Below are 24,355 nucleotides of genomic sequence, written 5' to 3'. Positions count from 1 at the left end.
ATTAAATGCTTTTAGAGATTCATAATTCATATTGTATTTCATATCTCTGATTACTTTTAAAGTAAGAAATTTTAACTTTATTTAATCAGGTATTCACCCAAATTAACACTGGGGAAAGTTTTCTTCAGGAGAACATTTGAGAAAGTTTAAATTATCTCTAAGTTATCCCCTTATTTGAAAGTGGGTTGTATCCACACTTTGGGGTTCTTTCTACTTAACTTTTTGTGATAGTTTGTTTGTCTTTTGCTATAGTGTACTTAGTGGTGTCCCACATTTCACTGGTGGACGTCTCATCTGCTCCATTATGGGAACCAGGCTACTCAGGGTGGTAGAATTAAGGGAAAGGGCCCCTACATTATTCTTAACTGAAGGCAGATGAAAATAAGGGAGCTGAAATTTAAAGTCCATATGGGAATCTATTGTATTGGGCAAATAACATCTTTTTTACAACAGAAAGTTTAAGAATAATAAGTAATTCAGCCAAAATAAAACTAAGATTCCTAACCAAAGTAGTGCTACCAAGAAATGACCTTTCATATTCCTGCTTTCCAAGCCTTCAGTCTCTATTAAATACATATAAAACTCCTTTAGATAATCATTTACTCTTCCAAGTCACCACTTTACTTCACCAGGCCCCGACAATAGACAAACTCAAATGACAGTCATCACATTGTCCCAGCCCACTGACGTTTAGATCTTCCTTGCACCGCAATGAAGAAAACAACCATGGAAAGAGCAGACCACAGTCAAAATAATACTCAAAATTATCCATATTACTATTTCTGTCAAGAAAGAAAATAGAGACATCAATTAGGATAAGTAGCACTGTCTGTCAGTACATACTCAATTTCTCAAAAGAGCCAGATATCTAGTTCGTGCTGACCTTAAAGCATATTACCATTTCTCTGTCTTTTAGTTTTGGATAACAGTTAAATTCTTTACTGTAGCCCCTGTCTACACTAGAGGGGGTGGCCTAGTACTAATCTGATTATGCTACACATGCCCCTACCATTTTTAAATCAACCAGTAAAATAATTAAATCACCTCCCTGGTGTCTTACAGACAAAACAATCATTTCAATGATTTTAATATAATTTAACTATTTACTGTGTCATTATATAAATATTATGAATAAAAGAGGAACTTATGTAAGGATAACAGAAAGCTGCGACTTCACTGTGGTGCCAGTCAACAATTTGCTGTTAACAATTACTATATTCATTATTTAAAATCAGACTCTGCTAAGAAACTCAACCTCAAGAAAAAATATTTTGAATTTAATATCACACCTCACACTTAGCAGCAAAGATATGCCAACAACCCTAGTCCAAATTCAATTTGGTATTAGGAGGTTGTCTAAAAAGTATAGTACAGGGACTCAATCATTTTCTGTGCTATTAGAAATTCAACATTACACAAGAAACACAGCTGTTAAAACACCACTCAAGGCAATGAGATGTAATAATATAGAAACTAACCTGCCAATAGAAATAGTCATTTCCTTCTTCTGGTTGAGTCTGGGGTTGAAGACCAAAGAGGTCACAGTTAAGCAGAACCAAAGACTTAGTGGAGAACATGTGGTTTCCACCTGCTCTGGTGTTTTCAGAGTGTGGCTTTAAAGTCTGTCCTTAGGGATCTCCCCAGCTTGCCTCAGGTTCTAGGTACCAGCCTGCAGCCAGACACACCAGATGGACTACTCTGGCATCACTGTTCTTGATGAGAAAGTGTGGGGAACTTCCTAATCCTGTAAAATGCAAAAGGGACAAGGAGCTCAGTTAAGTAAGCAACATCCAAAAATTGTTTGGATCCTAGGTTTTAGACATCTAACCAAAAGGAATGATTGTCCATCTCTTGTGTAACTTAGGTAAGAAGAAGATTCTGTAAACGATTTTCTCTGGATGAATGATTACCCTAAGAGATCAAAGGTAGCTGAAAAAGAATAAGAAATTTTGAAGGAATGAGGTATTAACAAATAGTCAAGGAACGAAGGTAATAATAAGAAGTTGAGTGTTAGAATTTATAGTAATCTCAGAGGCTTGTTGAGGACAGTTCTGTAAGTCATTACACTGCCACAGATGTTGAACTGTTAGAGCAGATTCACTGAGAAATTCCCTGGGACAAAGGAGCTTTGCAAAGAAACACAAAAACAACCAAAATTGTCTAAGAGAATCCTAACTGAACCCAAGAAAGCAGGAATCAGAACTCTTTAAACTTTTTGGACTCAAGAATATCACTTGCTACTTCCAGAAAACTGCTCCAAATTAAAAATTTTCAAGCTTCTTCTGCATTAGTTCAAGCTTAGAAAACATTTGTGTATTCCAAGTCCACACCTACATAACTCCAAACATTCAGCCAGACTGAAGTGATGCCTAATATAATTACAATAAGCAATTAAGTTTGAGAATCATATTTCTAGATGATAACCAAAATTTTTATAAGAACTTAAAAGCAGAAATTACTCTATTTTGATTCATTTAGCTCTTATCTATGAAAAAAATATATTTTTATTGATGGAGTCATGATACTTGGTTTAAGAAAAAAACATATTCTGGAATTCTACTTTCAAGATCCCAAAAAAACTTGTCTCACTCTTGGGACAAATGCAACTTAAAAATTTATCTGGACTTTCCTCCATAGACTTTGCACTATGAATCAGTTGCCAAACTAATGCTCTTATAATCCCATTCCCCGATGATATGGGCGTCAGTGTCACAAGAGCCTCCTCTCAGGTCAGCAACAGCAGGTCTGATTCATAGAACTTTCTGGTTGACAAAGAGGGACGGTATCATGAACACAAATAAGTCATTACATAGGTGAATTAACCTGCCATAAGCAGTGGGTGACTTAATCCTTTCACAGCTGAATTCTTATAGATTCCATCTCTATCCTCTCAATCTCAACAGATGTTCAGACTCTCAGATTACTACTGCTGAGCTCTCAGGTCATCCTTTCTCCCAAGCACTGCCTCCTTAGCTGTATGGAATCCCAGGTCAAGTTCTCTGCTCTGACAAAATTTATGTTAAGGCACACTTAACTTCAGCTACCAAAATCTCCATGTTCTCACTCTCATGTGAGAGATTTTATTTATTTAAATCATTTAGCAAATTATTATTGGACACACACAGCTATAGATGAAAAGTTTGTATCCCTTCAAAATGCTTATGTTGAAAACTAGCACCCAAAATGATGGTATCTAGAGGTGGGGCTATTGTGAGGCAACTAGGTCATAAGAGTGGAGGCCTCAAGAATGGAATCAGTGCCCTCGTAAACGATCCCCCAGAGAGCTCCCTCACCCTTTCTGCACCATGAGGACACAGTGAGAAGACCACCGTCTATGATTCAAGAAAAGGACTCTCATGAGACACTGAATTGGCTAGTGTTTTGATCCTGGACCTCCCAGCCTCTAGAACTGTGAGGATAAATTTGTTTTTAAGCAGTCTATGGCATTTTTGTTAAAGCAACCTGAATGGACTAAGACATCTACTATATGACAAACATGTTCCAAGTCTTAAGACTTGGATAGAGCATGTATTGTCATGAACAGTAAGGAGGCCAGTGTGGCTGGAGCACTGGCAGTAAAAGCAGGTTGGTTAGTTATGGCTTATTCCTGTTATGTTTCCTTCAAATAATGCCAAGTCACTGTTATTATTCCTTCAAGCACAGCTGAAATACAACTGCAGCACACTGTCTGTCCTCTTGCCTGGACTGTTACAGTACAATTTAAATGTTTTCATTGGAAGTCTGTGGAATTACTACAAGGTTTCCCCTTTGGAAGTGAGACGTGATCTCAGCTCAAGGACTTTTAAAATTCCGTTCCCTCTGTCTGTGAGCACTTTTCTCCATCAGGGCTCACTCCTTTACAGTCTTCAATGTCTGAAAGTCATTGCAGCAAATACACTTATAATGAGAGTACAGATAACAAGAGACTGTTCTATTTGTGGTGTGTGAACCCACTGGAAAATATATGCATGTATAGCCCTAGGAAGGCTAACACAATGCCAGTTTGAAACTTTAATCTTAGTCCCTTTTGCCAGACATTTTTCTGTTTTTTACAGATTTCTCTGCTAATGCTATGAGAAAGGTAAGTACCATCATCCTCATTTATAGTTGATAAAACTGAGATAGAGGGAAGCTAACAGATTTGTTTAGTGTCTTCTTGGCAAAGAACAGGGATTCTGATCCTAGCTCTTAGCCTACAGGAATAACTATTTAGATAACCTGTATAGGAAAAGCAGCCAAGCCAAACCAACCAAACCAACAAACAAAAGCCCCTTGAATTCTAAGATTCCATCACCATTAAAATTAAGATAACTGATTCTGGGATTATTGAGCAGAGACAAAGTGGCTTCTATCATGAGTTGGGTAGGGCCAACCACGTCACTGCCAGCGTGGACCCTATCCTGCCTATTCCCAGATGCTACTTCAGAATACTGGGTCATTTTCACAAGTGGTAGCACTTTCCATCACACACACACACACACACGTACACCCCCCAAAATGTGTGGTAATCCCTTATTTTGTATAGATAGGAAAAAGGTGAACAAACTCAATATCTTTCTCTTCTTCTGGGCCTGGGTTTTCTTGAATATAGATAGTATTTAAATAATCTTCCAAAAATGTTCAGAGTTTTGGAGATGGAATGCAGCAGCTCCACTGCTGCTTGTTGTCGTCTCTAAGCTAAGAGACACCAGAGAAGAGGTAAGTGCAAACAATGTGGTGAGGACTGTTTGGGTCCTCTCAGCCTGTCAGATGCTTTTCCACACTCTAAAGGCACATTTTAGCCAACATTTCACCTTCGGCTCAGTACTAAAACCAGGTCTTCAAATGGATATGGAGGCTCAAACAATGACTCGTATATAACGTGAAAAATATGTTTAAATACAAACAATGAACATTCATTGTAGAAAAGAGGGGAATTAAAATAAGAATAAAGCAAACATCATTTCTTTTTTTTTTTTAGAAACAAAGTGAGAGAGATGAACTATTTCAGCTGGAGGAATATGAAACAAGCAACTGCCCAGAAGCGGTTTTGCGTAGACGATTGGAGGTCAAAGGCAACCACTACTGGGGAGGGAAACTTGCATCACAAAGGTAATTAGGCTTTGAGTTGACAGAGCACTAAGTGTCAGAATAAAAGTTTTCAATCTACCTTGAAGTCCTTTGGGAAATACTTTTTGAAGAATTATTGCACAAACTTGTGACTTCATTTTGTAGGTTTAATGAAACATATGTTTGCATTCCCACTTTGGTCATAATTCAGCACGTCACTAACACAATAATGTAACAGGAAGTCTATTACAAGTAGACTGAAAGGAATTGAGAATTAAAAAAAAAAAAAAAGCAAAAACAACAAAAACGTGTTCAAGAGTGGCTGTCCTTCCCTGTTTCCTCAAATTTCAGTATTGTTTAAATAATGCTGTATTTGAAACAAGTAAGGCAATAAAGTAATAATAATACTTTACAGAGTACATAATGAAAGGTCAAGACACTTCATTAGTTGGGACTTGGTCTAAATTTTTGTCTTTGTAAGGCCGGACCCCGGTGGCCATCTTGGCTTCTCCTTCTCTTCTTCCTTTCCCGCCTGCCTGCGGGAAAAAGCCCCGCCAGACTCTGACTATTGTGCTCTATTCTCTCATTCCCCACCCCACTGCTGGAGTGTCCTTGATGTAGCGGCTCCTGGTAGAAATCAACCCTCTCCTTACCTCACCCTCCTGTCCAGAAACAGCATTCTGCCCACAAACAGCAAGATCTATTCCGCAGCGTCAGCACAACCTTGAGCAGATCGGGCAACCAACCCAGTCTTGCCCCCGCCCCCGCCCCCGCTAACTGACCTATGAGAGACCACCACTCCAAATCTTGCCTAAAGCTATATAAGTTGCCTCTTGCCTTTGATCGGTGTGGACTTCCCCGACCTCACTCTGTTAGGTCCGGGAACCCCGCGTGGGGGCGCCTAGCCATTAAAGCCTGTTACATTATCTATTTGGCATCTGGGTTCTTTTATTTCGCATCATTGGGTTGTTTTAACCTTACAGTCTTATAGAATGAAACCTCATTAAAATATTTTATCTTAATAGTTGATTGTGCTTCAGTCGGAAAAGTGGATTTCTACAGAAAATGATTTTATTTTAGTAGCTTGAAACATCATCCACTGGAAATCAAAACTGAAGTTCCTAATTTACAAACTACTCATAGAGATTACCTACCTATATCCACATTGTTCATTGGGTACCAATTCCTCTGCCCCCAACCACATTCTCTGAGAAGAACAGAAGCCTGACAGGGCATACTCTTGAGAAGACCCCCTCAGCTCCTAGAGCCAAAGTAAACCACCAGGCAGACACAAAATTGTCCTTGTTGGATGGAACATGATGGGGATGTAACATGCTGGGAATGTAACATGCTGGGATGTAACATGCAGGCAGACTGAGGGTTAGACAGAGATGGTCAGGGAGACTGAGATAGCAGGGCAGCATGGATAAGAGAAAAAAATTTGCTTTTACAATGAAAAATTGGTGTAAGTGAAAAATTGGTGTCTCCAAGTTTTGTGATACAAATAATAGAAGAGGGATTCTGATTTTAATAAAGTTGTGGAATCCATACTTCTATATTACTTTAAATATTTTCAAAATAGATGATTAAAGTCATGACTATGTGAGTTTTGGCTTACCAGCAACAATAGGGATCTGTATCTGTGATTACATAAACTGTTCCAGAACATAACTTTACTGAGTATCTTTTCTGTGCCAAATACCACAGGCTTTTGAAATAACTGTGAAAAACTTACACTGTTTTCATTCTCCTCTGAGGGTGAATGGTAGGAAATGCAGTCTCGTTTTGTTTCAGTGAATCTTTATCCAAGTATAAGCAGCACTAAGAGACCACAAGATCCAGGAATCAGCACATGGAAGCTTCATAGCCTGGGTCATGACATACTAGTTGTCCAGAAACTGAAACTGAAAATTGCAGTGGAAATTGCAACTGAAATCAGTTGCAACTGCAGGGTGATCAGTGAGAGAAGATCCATTCCACTGTCTAGGATCTTAAGGGAGAAATATGGAAGAACTGGGAAGAAGGTATAAGTTAAAACTGTAAATTAAAACTGTAAGTGTGGGTCCACTCTGTCACATTACAGACCAGATTGTCTCCATAGTGACACAGCTGTCTGAAGGAAAGGAGGGAATGCTGAGAAAGAATTTCAAACAGATTGTTCTTGAGGCTCAGTGAACAAGAAACTGTGGTCAACTAAGTACATACAGCCCTTCCTTCCCAGTGACCCAAGTCCAAACAGAGGTCTAGTGGACTTTCTGGGAGCTTCACCTCCCAGTACACCCAGGTTTACCATCAGAAAACCTCTCTCCACTCATTGTGGATACCAGAGTTTCATAGTGTTTCCTGTTCTCTGAAGGATGATGCTTCCTGAAAATGGAGAAAATCAGTTTCCTATCAGTAAGCATAACAAAGTAGGGATCCAAAATTACACACATTTTGAAAAGGAAGGTCATCTAATGTCCTTTTACTTCCATCCATGAAAAGGTAACAGCCTCACAAAAAGTTCTCCTATCCTAAATGAGTGAACTGAATAAAATTTCTGAAACAGCTATTTTCAGATAATGGACAATAGGTAATACATGATTGTGATCAGTGAGGAAGGGAAACAAGCAAACCAAGTCCTAAAATCAACCCAATTTTCTACCTGGTGATTTCCAGGCACCTGTACAAAAAGTGGGAATCAATAGAAACTCTGCCATTCTGAGAGAATTGTGTCTAAAACTCTTTAAAGGAATAAAACAAAATCTGTCACTCAATAATGTAAAAATCACACATCCAGCATACAATTAAAATAAGTAGAAATGGGAAGAAATAGGCAAATGTGACTGGTAACCACAGGAGACAAAGAAGAAAAAGCAAAAAGAGAGTGAGTGAACAAGGGATTTACATGTATGTTCAAGTATTTAAAAAATAAACATATGAGATAAACGAACAATATAAAGAAGAATGAAATGGAACTTCTAGATATGGAAAATATAATATCTGAAATTATGTCACTAAATGAAACTAAAAGCAGATTTAACTCTAAGGAGAAAAAAAACCAAAAAACAGTGAAATTGTAGGTGTAATAGTAGGCATCACATAAAATAAAAGATTTTAAAACAAATTTACCAAATGACAAAAGTCTCAGGACATGTGACGTATATCAAGCTGTACACAGAACTGAAGTCTGAGAAGAGGAAAAAGAAAAAAATAATTGTTGAAAATATTTAAAACAAGTTGAAAACTGTAATAAAATTCTATACACGAGATAAAAAATTCAAAGCATCCAAAGGAAAAAGAGAAATCACACATAGAAGAACAAAGGAAGAATCACTGCAAACTTACTGTCACAAATAATGAAGGTCAGCAGAGAGACAATTTTATAGGATTAAAATGGAAAAATTTCTATCTAAAATTCTACATCCAGCAAAAATGTTGCAAAACACTTTCACTTCCAAATTAGTTCTTTCAAGTTAAAAACATCTTTAGGAACCAACTGAAAATGTGTACAACCATGAAGAAATAATTATTTTTTTAATATATTCAACATCAGCTATAGTACACACAGTTTTTAACTCCTCTATGAATGTAAAAACATTAAAACCTTTCTTTGGACTATTGGAGTCTCGTTTTGGTAGACTATAGCAGCTTGTTAGAATGAAAAAATGAATTTTATGTGTACTACAACTGAAATTTTCTCATGGGTTTCTTAATTTAGTAAAAATATAGTTTTAACTATGACTCCAACATTTTTATTTTATTACCATAGTAAAACAGACAGTTGGGGAACTTCCTGATGGTCCAGGGGTTAGGACTCTGCGATCTTGCTGCAAAGACCTGAGTTCAGTCCCTAGTTGGGGATCTGGGATCCCACAAGGCATGTAGCACAGCCAAAACTGCAACAAAACAAAACAAAAATACAGTTGATCTTTGAACAACACAGGTTCAACTGCACTGGTCCACTTATACACAGATTTTTTTCAATAAAAATATTGAAATATTTTTGGAGGTCTGCAACAATTTGAAGAAACTTGTAGATGAACTGCACAGACCAGAAATATTGAAAAAATTAAGAAAAAGGTATGTCATGAATGTAATATGTATTATACAATGTGTTATATATTGTGTACATTTATATAACAGTAGACTACTTCAAATTAAGTTCCGAGGGATCAAGAATTATACATGGATTTTCTATGGCAAGTGGCAAGGCGGTCAGTGCCCCTAACTTCTGCACTTCTAGAATCAATGGCGATTTCACAGTCAATGTTAAACTTTTGAGCTAAATTTATACTTTCAATTACGTAACTTGTCTCATATTCAACAAAATGAGATCCCCCCAAAATTTTTTTTTACCGTGTGAACTGAATAAAACAAACAAATTGTTATTAAAATTAACTAATTTTCTGGTTGATGCAGCTAAAGACATTGATAAAAACTGGCCTCATTCAGACTCTTGGCAAAATTCTTCCAGTGAAACAACATAGTAACATTAGAATGGTACGCAAGAAAACTTGAAAAATGAACAAAGCTGTTTTAGAAAAACAGTGACTAAATAAAAGGACATGTGTCACAAACTGACATTTAAACCCCCTTCTGCTGTCTTATATGTAAATTTACCATCTTTGGCCAGAGTCTTCTTAGGATACTTACTTTTTAAAAAAATGCTGAAGCTTCTTCAGATAATCATGTCTCCTGATTTTCATGGGGTCAGTGGTATCACTACTCCTCTTAAGGCAGGTGGAAAATACTTCATGTAAGGAGCACACACACGATCAACTCTCTTTAAAAGAAATACAACTTAATCATCTAATATTTTATTAAATGTAAATTTTTCAGGTTTTCTGGCTCAGTGTCGCCCAAAAGATTCATTGCCAAATGGGAAAATGTTTAAGCCATAAAATAGCTGAAGGTTTATACAATAGAGTTTGTGACAAAATCATCCTAGCTAGTGTTCAGGCTACTCTTTATAACACTGCACATGGGAAGACCACTTATCTTCTGTTTCCCACACACATTCATTACAACTGTTGTGTAACTGCCCACTGGTAGTGAGGAGCTGAGGGAATACGGCTCACACAAAGTTCTAGTCACTTGCTTCAATCTGCAATCACTCTGCAAGGCCATTCCAGCTCCAGAGCTCCTTGTGGATCAAAGAGCTCCTTGTGGGATCATTGCCTCACAGTTCACCTGCGCTTTCTCCACTTTCTTCCTAATAAAGCTGCACTCAAATGTTCATCTCCAATCTGCTTCCCAGAGATCTTGAACTAAGACCCAAGAGTCTTTCTGGGATCCAGCATGCCACATCTCTCAAAGGCTAAAAAGAAACTGTGCAGGTGTCGGCTTGCCTGAGAGCTGAGAAGAAAATCTGGGTAAGTGTTCATGGAAGCTGCCGTGCAGGATACTGAGGTGCAAAGAGATGTTTGGGCCAGTCAAGGCTTCCATGAGCACAAGAACGCATAGGTGGTACAGCGCTGGGATCTAGAGAGACCTGCTGGGAGTTGGAAAGAGTAACATGCTTTCTACTTAGACTTAGGAATTCAGTTTGCTGACAGTTAGCAATCTATTATGTGGAAAGGGAGAATAATACAGATAGTTAATAATATAAGCTTACAGAAAGTAAGAGCAATATTATCCAAAGGATGCTATGTTTGGTTGTAAAGCTTTAAAGGGTGATTTTCTTTACGCTTTGTGATGCTACAGTTAGCGTGAGAGAATGCGTCCTGTGTTTTCAGAAGCTATACTTGTTAGAAAAGGGGTATTCAGAAAAGGTCCCTGCTTGCCGCTATCATTCAGAAAAGGTCCGTCCCTTGCGGCTAACAGAGATTAAGGCATCTCAGGCTTAAATAAGACACATCCCACCCACAGTTTAGAAACTTTCACAGGACCTACAAAGAGAAGAATTGCTCTGAGCAGGGATCTCTGTGAGCCTCTGTTTCAATTATCTGTTTCTATGTAACAAGTTACTTTCAAATTAGTGGCTTCAATCAGTAACAATTATCATCAAGGCTTAAGAGTCTGGATTTGCTGAGCTCACCTGGGTAGTTCTTTATGTGGTGTGAGCTGTGGCTGCAGTCATCTGGAGGCTCAACTGGTCTGGAATGTCCAAGATGGCTCACTGGAGGCTCAACTGATTTGGAATGTCCCAGATGGTGGCAGTTGGTGCTGCCTATAGGCTGGGATTTCTTGTGGGCTGTCAATCAGAGCACTTTGACACTCCTTCATGTGTCATCTTCAAGGGGCTCACTTGGGCTTTCTTAAAAGTCTGGTAGTTTCAGGATAATCAGACTTCTATGGTGACTGAACCCTAAGAATACAAAATTAGAAGGAGTCATGTCCTTTTAAGTCTCAGGACAGGAGTAATATAATAAATAGCACTTATGTCACATTCTTGGAGAAGGCAATGGCAGGCCACTCCAGTACTATTGCCTAGAAAATCCCATGGATGGAGGAGCCTGGTAGGCTGCAGTCCGTGGGGTCGCTAAGGGTCGGACACGACTGAGCAACTTCACTTTCACTTTTCACTTTCCACTTTCACACATTGGAGAAGGAAATGGCAACCCACTCCAGTGTTCTTGCCTGGAGAATCCCAGGGACGGGGGAGCCTGGTGGGCTTCCGTTTATGGGGTCACACAGAGTCGGACACGACTGAAGTGACTTAGCAGCAGCAGCAGCATGTCACATTCTATTCTATTAAAGCAAGCCATGGGGCCAGATCAGATTCAAGAGGAGGGGACCAAATAAGGAGACCGCCAGGAGTCATTCATTCCTGGTCACTGATGTAGAGATTACCACAGCTTCCCAATCTTTCTATTTTCAAACTGAAATGTTCACAGTGGTTATCCTGTCCCTCTTTCTTCATTGGACGTTATGTGTGAGTTTAGTCTCTGGATTAAGAGAGGCAGATGTGAAACTTACACAGAAACTATCATGCGATGCTGAACTTTGAGACTAAGCCAAATGATAGGAATTCTGGTTGCCTCCCTTAGGGAGGATATTTTGCACATTAAAAGAAGGTGAATATTTTTCAAAGTAATGTATTATATAATTTAGTACATATTATAATGTCAATATAGTATAACATAAAATATATCCTATAATATATAAACTATATAATATATATATCTTAAATATATACATATTATCATATACTATATATTAATATTAAGAATATTTTAGAGATAATGTTCTTAAAATTGTTTGAATTCTGAAGAAAATTTTTAAGGTAAATTTTGTGAAGGAGCCTGAGTCCGTGCCTGATAGGAATCTGCTTTCTGACTTTATACTACAAAGCTACAATAATCAAAATGTTACCAAATTCACCAGCCCATGTGCCTGACACACAGTGAGGCCCATCAATACTAAACATTAGAGTTTGGAACAGAGAAAGGTTTATTACAGATTCATACAAGGAAATGGGTGGCTCATGCCCTAAGAACTCCAAAGTTACTGAAAGCTTTCAGCAAGTCCCTTTAAAAGCAAAATGTGAGGGATGGGCGTGGTTGGTTATTGTAGACTTCTCCACCTCAGGTTCTTTGTTTCGGAGATCTGGTCATGGTCGGGTAATGATGTTCCTGTAAATTTCTACCAGATGACTGTTATTCTCTCTCCTGAACAGAAAGGGCAAAGTCCCAAGGTGCGACTTTTACCCTTCAAGGTCCCAGTCCTGGTTCAGAGGAGACAGATCTCAGCTGGAAGCTCCTTCAGGGACAGGTTCCCACATTCTGCCCAGCTGTCATCCCTGAGGGAGCCAGGAACCCAACCCAACTGGCCCTTAGTCTTCTCAGGCTGCCCAAAGCAGGAGACTAGATCTCACAGACTGTAGCCCATACAGCCAGCCACTGCTATTAGGTTGTAGAGACAGGGACGGGGAGAGGCTCACCACTACCTCAAGGCCTGGGCCAAAGCTAGTGGAGGGCCTTAGTGAGAGGCTCTGGAGTCCTGCAGGATGTGGTCTCTAGTTCGTTCCCCGAGGCCTCTAGTTCACTCACTGGCCCAAGGCTAGGTAAGCTGGAGGGACTCCAGGAGAAGGCCTGAATCTGCCTCTTACCTCACTCTCCACCTGATGAACACCACACTACCACCCCTTGGCTGAATCATTTCCCCAATGGCCCCTCATTGACAGTTACCAGTGGGCAGGGCCCACTGCAGTGATGACCAATAGCTGAGCAGGACAACTAAGGGTCACTCATTGACAGTTGGTTGCTTGTGGATGGGACCCACTGAGGCATCGACCAATGGCTGGGCAAGACCTAGTTGCCTAGTAACAGGGTGCGGAGTAATTAGGCATAGCAAGGCTACCTGCCAAGGGCTGTGCTCTTCCTGTTCTGTTCCAGTATGGTGCTGGCGCAAAACCAGACACAAAGATCAATAGAATAGAGTAGAGAGCTAGAAATAAACCCACACATTTTCAGTCATTAATCTATGACGAAAGAGGCACGAATAGAAAAAGGGAAAAGATACACTCTTCAATAAGCAGTCTGGGAGATTTAGACAGTTACATATAAAAGAATGAAATTAGAACATTTTCTCATACCATACACAAAAATAAACTCAAAATGGATTAATGAGCTAAATGTAAGACTGAAAACCATAAAACTCCAAGAAGAAAACATAGAACACTCTTTGACATAAATTGTAGCAATATTTTTAAAACATCTGTCTCCTGAGTGAACTTCGGGAGTTGGTGATGGACAGGGAGGCCTGGCGTGCTGTGATTCATGGGGTCGCAAAGAGTCGGACATGACTGAGCGACTGAACTGAACTGAAGGTAAAGAAAACAAAAGCAAAAATAAATGGGATCTGCATAGCAAAGAAAACCATCGACAGAATGAAAAGACAGCCTACCAAATGGGAGAAAATATTTGCAAATCATATACCTTATAAGGGGTTAACATCCAAAATATATAAAGAATTCATACTGTCTCACAACAAAAAGCGAACAACTCTATTTAAAAATGGGCAGAGGAGCTGATAGGCATTCTTCCAAAGGAGACTTTCAGATGGCCAATAGACATGTGAAAAGATGCTCAACATTACTAATAAGAGAAATGCAGATCAACTAATAAGTATCCCCTCACATATGTCAGAATGGTCATTATCAAAGATACCACAAATAATAAATGTTGGTGAGAATGTGGAGAAAAACCTTTGGACACTGTTCACAGGAATGTAAATTGGTACAGCCATTGTGAAAAACAAGATGGAGGCCCCTCAAAAAACTAAAAACAGAACTGCAATAAAGATCTAGAAATTTCATTCCATGGTACATATCTGAAGAAAACAACACTAATTCATAAAGATACATGCACCCTAATGTTCATAGCAGGATGAATTACCATAGTCAACAATAGATGATCAGTCTCTCAACAGATAAAGAAGATGTGGTGTGTATACACACACACACCCACACACAAATGGAATATTATTCAGGCATAAAAAGAATGAAATTTGGGGCAGTCCAGTGGTTAAGATTTCGTGCTTCTAATGCAGGGGGCACAGGTTTACTCCCTAGTCAGGGAACTAAGATTCCACATGCCATCTGACCTCAAAAAAAGAAAAAAAAAAAAAAAGAATGAAATGGACCTAGTGGGTATTATGCTTAGTGAAATAAGTCAGAGAAAGACAAGTACTGTATCTTATCATTTATATATGGAACCTAAAAAATAAAAGGTGATTATAACGAAACAGAAACAGACTCACAGATATAGAAAAAAAAAAAGTAGTAGTTACCAAAAGGGAAAGGGAGGAGATACAAACTATGTACAGAATAAATGAGCTACCAGAATATATGCTAGAGCATAGGGAATGAGAGGGTAACAGGTAGGAAGGCCAGAGGTCCCCAAGTGGCAGGAGGAAATAAACTGCAAGTGGCAGATGCTTTTTTTTTTTACTTTTCTACACAAAATTAAGACAGCTGGTTCTTCCTTGAGCTAAGCAATGCATTTTTGTGTGTTTTTTTTAAATGGAAATGTTTTTCTTAAGCTATGTAATGAAACTATGTATTTGCTTTGGACTCTGTCTTTCTTCAAAATGGTTATGCCTAAGACTAACTTTTTTTCTTTTCTCAAACCTTAGGCTGATAATGGCTCAACAAACCAGCATTTATGTCAATTTTTTTTAAGGCTGGGGGATGACACACCTCGTGCCATCCTATCTCAAAAATGGATATTGTGGGAGAGGACCCTGGTAAAACTCTCTCAGCCTTGAGGTGTCTTTCTTATCTGATTAATAGCTTTCTAACAGACATAAAACACCTTGCTAAAAACTAGCAAAGGGCATTCTTTTTGTCCCCTTTCTGTCTACGTCAGAAGCTTTCCCTAGTTCTGTTATACTTTAATAAAACTTTGCTACACAAAAAGCTCCAAGTAGTCAAGCCTTGTCTCTGACCCTGGATCTAAATCCTCTCCTCTGGGGATAGGATACAAATCCTGGCATAACACACAGCTTGCAGCAACAATCTTTCAGGAATATATCCAATATTTTATAATAACTTTAAATGAAATATAAGCTATAAAAACTTTATGCTGTACACCTGAAACTAATACTATCAATGAATTATATCTCAATTTTTAAAAGAGAAAAAAAGATACAGATTAAAATTAGATAAGGGGGACTTACCTGGCAGTCCACTAGTTAAGACTCCATGTTTCTATGAATAAGAATTCATGCTTATGAATTGGAGCAAACTCTGGGAGATGCTGAAGGACCGGGAACCCTGGCATGCTGCAGTCCATGGGGTCACAGAGAGTTGAACACGACTTCAGAGACTGGACAATAACAACAACTCCCAGCTCAGGGGAGATAGATTTGATCCCTGTTTTGAGAACTAAGATCCCATATGCCACACAATGCAGCAAAAAAAAAAAAAAATTAGCCAAGGAAAAGGAAGAATCTAGAAGAACTATCAGATGCAGATTTTGTCCTCTCCCCATGGACTGATACAGACATTTAATTCCCCTAGCAACAATGAGAGACAACATGTAAGTATTACCAACCCACAAAGTTCATCTGAGCCAGGTATCCAGAGTTTTTATTCAGGATCAGTCATTTAGAAAAGGAATGACATGGCTGACCTTAGTTACTTAGTCTCTGGACTCTCAGATGTCAAACTGCTGTCAAGTGTACCAAAGCCCCATGTAAAAAATGAGCTTTTATCAGTCAGTATATTCCAAAAACTCAGAGGTTAACTCCTGGGAGCCTGGAAAGGGTCAAACCTTTCTTTGGAACACACAGTTTTAGACAACCCAGGCCTAATGAATTTATCCTTTACTCCAGAGAAGCACATTCTTTCTTGCAATCCAGAAATCTGTGGGGCCTAGCAACAACAGGGGTAGCATTAGCAATGACAACACTTACACGCACCTACTATAGTTGCTATAAACATGAGAGCAACCGAGGATGCAGACATAGGACAGTTAATCTCAGGTCTGGCTAGAGCAACCTTCATGTACCCAGGAGGAAGTGGAGCCAGCACATCCATGGCAGGTATTTGTGAAATATACTAAAAAATTTTGAAAATGGCTATAGAAAGGGCTACAAGCCTGGCCTTGTCATGGAGGGCACTTCTAGTGTGTCACCGGGAACTGCTGATCTCTCCCCAGGGGGCTGTATGAGTGTGGTGATCATAGAAGCCTGTTGCAGTAGTGTGCACTACACACTCATCCCAAACTCACAGGGTTAAGGCAACATGAGTGAGTGAATGGCACAGATACGTTTATGTAAATGTAAATGCTTACATTTAACAAGAGGAAAGATTTTAAGTCAACAACCTAACTTTATCTCTTAAATATCTGGGAAAACAACCTAAACCCAAAGCTAGCAGAAAGAAGGAAATCATATAGAGTAGGTAAAGTTGCCTAAAAATAATACAGTACAGGAACTCAATATCATTTCTCCTCCAATTAGAAACTCAGCAGTGTGCACTCAGTCTCAAAACATTTTTCCAGGCAATGAGATATAATTATAGACAAACTAACCTGAATGAGAAATACTTATTTCATTTTTCTGGTTGAGCCTGGTGTTGAGGTTGGAAGAGGCCACAATCTTTTTTAGTTCAGTTACCAGGACTGAAAACTCAGTGGAGAACAGGCCTTTCCCATTTGCTCTGTTATTTTCAGAGTGTGGCTTTAAATTATGTCTTTGGAGGTCTCTCCAGCTTGCTTCAGGTTCCAGGACCATCCTGCATCTTTACAAACCAGATGGACAACTCTGGCAACACTGTTCTTGATGAGAACATGTGAGGAACTTCCTGTTCCTGTAAAATGAGAAAGGAACAAGCAGCTCAAAAAGTGATTTGATTCTACTTTCAGTATTTTGAATATGATGGACTAAATGGAAGGACAGCCCATCTCCTGTAGAGTGCTTAGTCACTCAGTCAAGCCTGACTTTTTGTGACCCCATGGACTGTAGCCCACCAGGCTCCTCTGTTCATGGGGATTCTCCTGGCAAGAATGCTAGAGTGGGTTGCCATGCCCTCTTCCAGGGGATCTTCCCAACCCAGGGATCAAACTCAGGTCTTCCACATTGCAGGTGAATTCTTTACTGTCTGAGTCATTAGGGGAGCAACAGTGAAAAATTTTCTTCAAAATAAATGATTATCCTAAGGAATCAAATATAGAAGAAAAAGGCAAGAACAAGTAATTTTTAAGAACTGAGATAATGAAAATATGAAAGAAAAGAATGAGAAGCTGAGTAACAATTTATAGTAATTTCAAAAGCACCCTAAAAGTTGGTTGAATGATACAGTTCTAATCAAAAATCACTATACTACAACGGAAGTCAAATTGTCAAAGCAGAGAAATTATGCACCTTAATGGCAAATTTTACTAATCATTAATTAAGGATACAAGCAAACAGCAAGCATAACATCTATCTCTGGAAGGGTCCAAACTACCATATACACCTCCAAAAAACAGATTTTTGTTCTAGGATGTATTCTGGTTTCAGAGTTAGAGATGAGTGTTCACTATGCGTGATGGACATGTGCTGTACAAGTCAGTTCTTGGGAGCCATTTAAGTCTAGAGCGTCTTATTTTTATGCATTCCATCAGTCACACAGAGAAGGAACCTACTTCTGTTCTTTAAGGTTTGCTCTATAATCAGTAAATTTCAAATTTCTTCACAATAAACAATGCAAAAATTTGGATACAAAACATTCTCAGATAAGAACTTCTTTGGTTATCTTTATACTTGGAAATTTACACTGAGGGTTACAGAGCTGCTGTTAATTCTTTTCATTTTGCAGGGATCTGCATAAAATGAACTGCAGTACTGAGAGTAGCAGGGGAATGAGTCAGCATATGTCAGATCACTCCCAGATGCACTCCACAGGCACCATACTGTACAAGTTCCACATTGTGGAACTTGGCTTCTGTTAGGTCACCTGGTCAAAGACAATGACATGCTTCTGAGCGTGCATGAAATGGATGTTGGGCTCCAATGAGAATGTTTCTGATCCTCACCTTTCTGAACTATCCTCTGGACTTATAATTCTTCACAGTTTCAGACTTCTTTTTATATATTTTCCAGTTCTCCGTTTCTGATCCATATTGAGGACCAAAAAGGCATGCAATGCAATCAGGGAAAAAGGCTAAAGGCAGAAAGCGTGAAAGATGGAATGATCTAATTTAGAGCAAATTAGAAATAGAAATGATACAATCAGTTTGCATCTGATGCAATTCAAGCATGTTTCAATATATGCATTAAAGCAGACTTCAATGAGGCAAAAAAATATGAACAATGGAGACAAATTAGAGGAAGCACGCAGAGATGCACATCTGTGCCAATGACCTTTGATATCCAAATTTTCAGACTTGGATTATATATACTATCTTCCCAAAAGAATACAAAAAACTCAAACATATACAAAAATTTTATATATTATATAAGTAAGATTAAAATATACTAAAGGAAATGAGGAAAAGGAGTACGTCAAGGCTGTATATTGTCACCCTGCTTATTTAACTTATATGCAGAGTACATCACGAGGAATGCTGGGATGGAAGAAGCACAAGCTGGAATCAAGATTGCCAGGAGAAATATCAATAACCTCAGATATGCAGATGACACCACCCTTATGGCAGAAAGTGAAGAGGAACTAAAAAGCTTCTTGATGAAAGTGAAAGAGGAGAGTGAAAAAGTTGGCTTGAAGCTCAACATTCAGAAAACAAAGATCATGGCATCTGGTCCCATCACTTCATGGGAAATAGATGGGGAAACAATGGAAACAGTGTCAGACTTTATTTTTTTGGGCTCCAAAATCACTGCGGATGCTGATTGCAGCCATGAAATTAAAAGATGCTTACTCCTTGGAAGGAAAGTTATGACCAACCTAGATAGCATATTAAAAAGCAGAGACATTACTTTGCCAACAAAGGTCCGTCTAGTCAAGGCTATGGTTTTTCCAGTGGTCATGTATGGATGTGAGAGCTGGACAATAAAGAAAGCTGAGTGCCAAAGAATTGATGCTTTTGAACTGTGGTGCTGGAGAAGACTCTTGAGAGTCCCTTGGACTGCAAGGAGATCCAACCAGTCCATTCTAAAAGAGCTCAGTCCTGTGTGTTCATTGGAAGGACTGATGCTGAAGCTGAAATTCCAACACTTTGGCCCCCTCATGCGAAGAGTTGACTCACTGGAAAAGACTGGGAGGGATTGGGGGCAGGAGGAGAAGGGGACGACAGAGAATGAGATAGCTGGATGGCATCACCGACTTGATGGACGTGAGTTTGAGTGAACTCCAGGAGTTGGTGATGAACAGGGAGGCCTGGCGAGCTGTGATTCATGGGGTTGCAAAGAGTCGGACATGACTGAGTGGCTGAACTGAACTGAACTAAAAGGAAATGAAGAGAAAAAAATTTTTAAATCTGTGAAAGGAATATAAAAGTATGATATAAAAGATAAAATCAATATAAAAGATACAATAATGATCAAAATTTTTAAATTTAACAATATTTATAATTAGCTATGTTAAAAATAACCCATAAAACAATAAAAATTACAACTTGTATCAAGTGAAAGCTATATTCACCTACCATTAAGAAGCTCTTACGTATCAATAAAAAAAGTGTGAAACTGCAAGTGTTAGTCACTTTGTTGTGTCCGACTCTGCGACTGCATGGACTGTAGCCTGCTAGCCTCCTCTGTCCATGGAATTCTTCAGGCAAGAATACTGGAGTGGGTTGCCATTGCCTTCTCCAGGGGATCTTCCCAACCCAGGGACTGAACCTGGGTCTCCTGTACTGCAGGCAGATTCTGTACTCTCTGAGCCATCAGGGAAGCCCATAGATAAAAAGATGAACATTATATATGAAACCATTATATTTTCCCTCCAAAACCTGTTTCTCCAACAATTATCCCAGACTCAGTGAATAGCAGTTTCATCATTCCAGTTAAATTGGGCCAAACTTCTGTTTCTCTCATGCTCGTTTCAGGAAATCCTATTTACTCAACACTCAACAAAATCTACAGAGTAAATGTGCAATACCTACTGTCTGTTTAGTGTTCTGAATGAATCTGGGAACAACAGAGTTCAAAATCTTGGTACTTGTTGGCTTCACCATAAGTAGAAAGAGTTATCACTTGATATTTCCAGAAAACATCTCCATACTACCATATTTCAAGCTTTCTTTCCATTAGCTAGACCTTAGAAAACATTTGTGGATTTTGAATTAATATTTATACAGCTCCAAAAATTCAGTTGGATTGGAGTGAACCTAGTATTCATAATGAACACTAAACTTTGAGAATTATTTGCATAAATGATAATCTCAATTTCACAATAACTAGAAAACAAAAATTATTCCATATTATGATTAATTTGGTTCTTGCTTATGAACTAGATATTTTATCATGGAGCCCATGATACTTGGCTTAGTTTTCCATAGAGATCGAACTTATGTGTCAAATGTCATGCAGCACTATTCAGATTTTGAATTTAAAATCTAAGGGGATTCAGCACAAGAAAGAACATTTGTGACAAAGTAAATCATTCAACTGGGATGAATCATATATATCTTTATATAATACATATAATTACAGTGAGTTAATAAGCATTTTAGAGAAATGCATTTAAAATGTTTATCCCATATAAATACTTTCAAAATAAAGCAAAATATATTAAAAATTAATTAAAAAGTAGAAGAAAGAGTTGTCAAGTAGGTCACTTACACTGTAATTTAATTTTTCTTGCCAGTCTTTAACCTCAAGTCACATGCTTATTATAATTTTTGAGAGCTTTGATGTTTGCTTCTCAAAGCATTCAGTCCAGTGTCTTAATAATGGCAATGACAATTTAAGAACTTATCTAGACTTTTCTCTACAGACTCTGTCAACTGAATGAAATGTCAAATCCTCTCATGATCCCACTCCCTGGGATATGGCTGCCAGTATCACAATAGCCACTATATTCAGAGGCCAGCATCAGCAGGTCTGATTCACGGAGATTTCTGGCTAATAATGCGGGAAGACACCATGAACACAAATAAGTTATAAGAAGTTATAAATTAACCTATCAAAATTACTGGGTGATTTAGTCTTTACATAGTTGCTATTTTACCATAGAATTCATTTCATCTCTGACAATCTCAACTAATGTTCATGAACTCTTACAATACTATTTCTAAGCTCCCAGGCCAACCTTTTCTCTAACAACCACCTTTTCAGCCATAGGCAATCCTAGGTTATCTTCTCTGCCCCTACAGAATATGTAATATTAAGTAACATTTAATACACTTAATGGACTTTCCAAGTAGCTTGAACGGTAAAGAATCTGCCTGCAATGTGGGAGACCTGCGTTCAATCCCTGGGTCAGGAAGATCCCCTGGAGAAGGACATGGCAACCCACTCCAGTATTCTTGCCTGGAGAATTCCATGGACAGAGGAGTCAGGTGGGCTACAGTCCATGGAGTCGCAAAGAGTCAGACACCACTTAGTAACACTTTCACTTTCAAAACACTTAATAGCTGCAGCTACCTAAGTCCTTTTCTCCAGCACAGAATGAAGAAATTCTTATTCAAGTAATTCAGCAGAATTGACAGAACTGTTCTAAATTTGGGGGACATCTCCAAGAACAGCAATGAGAGAGTGACTTAGAGTACTAGGATCAAAACCAGGGTAACAATAACTACTGAAGAGGAAATGTAGAAAGGGAACCCTCTTGCAGTGTTGGTGGAATGTAAATTAATGCCGCTACTATGGAGAATAGTATGGAGATTCCTTGCAAACCCAAGAATAAAACTACCATATGATCCGGCAATCCCACTACTGGACATATACCCTGAGAAAACCATAATTTAAACAAACACATGTAACCAGTGATTATTGCAGCACTATTTAAAAGTCAGAACATGGAAGCAACACAGATGCCCATCGATAGATGAAGATAAAGATGATGTGGTACATGTATACAATGGAATATTACTCAGCCATAAAAGGAGCACATTTGAGTCAGTTCTAGTGAGGTGGATGCACCTAGAGCCTGTTATACAGAGTGAAGGAAGTCAGAGGAAAACAGCTACTATATATTTAACACGTATATATGCAATCTAGAAAAATGGTACTGATGAAACTATTTGCAAGGCAGGAATAGAGACATAGATAAAGAGAACAGAGGGTTTCCCTGATAGCTCAGTTGGTAAAGAATCTGCCTGCAATGCAGGAGACCCTGGTTTGATTCCTGGGTCAGGAAGATCTGCTGGAGAAGGGATAGGCTACCCGCTCCAGTATTGTTGGGTTTCCCTTGTGGCTCAGCTGGTAAAGAATTCACCTGCAATGCGGGAGACCTGGGTTCAATCCCTGGGTTGGGAAGATCCCCTGGAGAAGGGAAAGCCTCCAGTATTCTGGCCTGGAGAGAGTTGGACACGACTGAGCAACTTTCACCTCACTTAAGAGAACAGACTTGTGGACACAGCAGGGGAAAGAGAGGGTAGGACGAATTGAGAGAGTAGCACTGAAATGTATACATTACCATACGTAAAATAGATAGTAGAAAATTGCTGTATAAAACAGGGAGTTTAACTTGGGGCTCTGTGATGACCCAGAGGGGTGGGATGGGGTGGGAGGTGAGAGGGAGGTTCAAGAGGGAGGAGATATATGTATACTTATGGCTGATTCACATTGTTGTATGGCAGAAATCAACACAATATTGTAAAAAAATTATCCTCCAATTAAATTAAAAAAAAAAACCAGGGTAGTAGGAATTCTTGTTCTTTTCCTTCAAATAATACAAATTACTGTTCATGTATCTTCAAGAAGAGCTGATATACAACTGCAGTGTGCTCTGGGCGTAATATCAGATTTTAGGATTTTCTTAAAGATATGCAATTTTATAAAATGCATCAACATATAAATCTACTGAAAGAATACTAAAACAAAATATATATGCTCTATAGATGAAAAATTTTATTAAGAAATAAAAATGAGTAAATAGGTGTGTGTGTGATATTATATGATCTTAGGTTCCATTGCAAAATGGTAACATGGGTACCCTTGTTCAAAACTCAAAGAAAAGATTACTGAAAATACTAAAATATAAAGATTTTACCTTTAAAATGTTTATTACTTAGAAAATATAGTAGAGGTAATAGTGATATATAAGAACATAAAATTTTAAGTTGTAAAAACTACTATTTATGCATTACAATTTATATAAAATAATGAATAAAATACTATACTCTTGTGACTTCTTGATTGATCATTGATTTTTTTGGCTTGCTGCTGCTGCTGCTGCTAAGTTGCTTCAGTCGTGTCCGACTCTGTGAGACCCCATAGATGGCAGCCCACCAGGCTCCCCTGTCCCTGGGATTCTCCAAGCAAGAACACTAGAGTGGGTTGCCATTTCCTTCTCCAATGCAAGAAAGTGAAAAGTGAAAGTGAAGTCACTCAGTCGTGTCCAACTCGTAGAGACCCCATGGACTGCAGTCTACCAGGTTCCTCCATCCATGGGATTTTCCAGGCAAGATTTTTTGGCTTACCTTTCTGCAAATTTATTAGGTCATCACAATTTATAGCTTTAGCAACTTTACTTTCATATGGGTAAAACTGAAAGCAATATGAGGTAGTTTTAGTAAATGTAAGATTGTACCTAATTTTTTAAAGTATCTAACTTTGAAAAGAATCTTTCTGCTACTGGAACTGTTACTGGAGCTGTGATGAGTATTTTTTTGGTGGTGAAAACCCTGGAACATATTTCTGATAAACTATTTTGAAGGATAAAATATAGTTCATGTAAAGTTGTTAAGTCTGACATAACACTTTTTCTGGAAAGATTTAACTTTTTATACAAGTGTTTCTTGTCTAAACTGAGAGGTTATGCAATGGCAATTTA

The 24,355-nt window shown here is 38.5% G+C and overlaps 1 long non-coding RNA gene across 3 annotated transcripts in view; it reads right to left on the bottom strand.

Moving 5' to 3' along the window:
• The window catches only part of LOC129558398 (uncharacterized), a 72,735-nt gene that overhangs the window by 24,119 nt on the left and 24,261 nt on the right, over positions 1-24,355 (bottom strand). The window contains exons 2-7 of one of the 3 annotated variants that reach the window (XR_008686420.2): positions 15,652-17,287; positions 11,069-11,338; positions 9,685-9,814; positions 8,796-8,927; positions 8,161-8,218; positions 1,479-1,744 (exon numbers count right to left, since the gene is read on the bottom strand). This is a non-coding gene — a long non-coding RNA (uncharacterized LOC129558398). Of the gene's footprint in view, positions 1-1,478; positions 1,745-5,702; positions 6,154-8,160; positions 8,219-8,795; positions 8,928-9,684; positions 9,815-11,068; positions 11,339-15,651; positions 17,288-24,355 lie in introns of those variants that run through there. The other 2 variants (XR_016038024.1, XR_016038023.1) reach the window with 2 other exon arrangements.

This window comes from Moschus berezovskii, chromosome 8, assembly GCF_049115385.1.
Source record: "Moschus berezovskii isolate FMDL1 chromosome 8, NW_MosBer_1.0, whole genome shotgun sequence".
In the NCBI taxonomy this organism is placed as follows: domain Eukaryota; kingdom Metazoa; phylum Chordata; class Mammalia; order Artiodactyla; family Moschidae; genus Moschus; species Moschus berezovskii.
The sequence above is the reverse complement of the archived record's forward strand: the minus strand, read 5'-3'. Positions and strand labels throughout refer to the sequence as shown.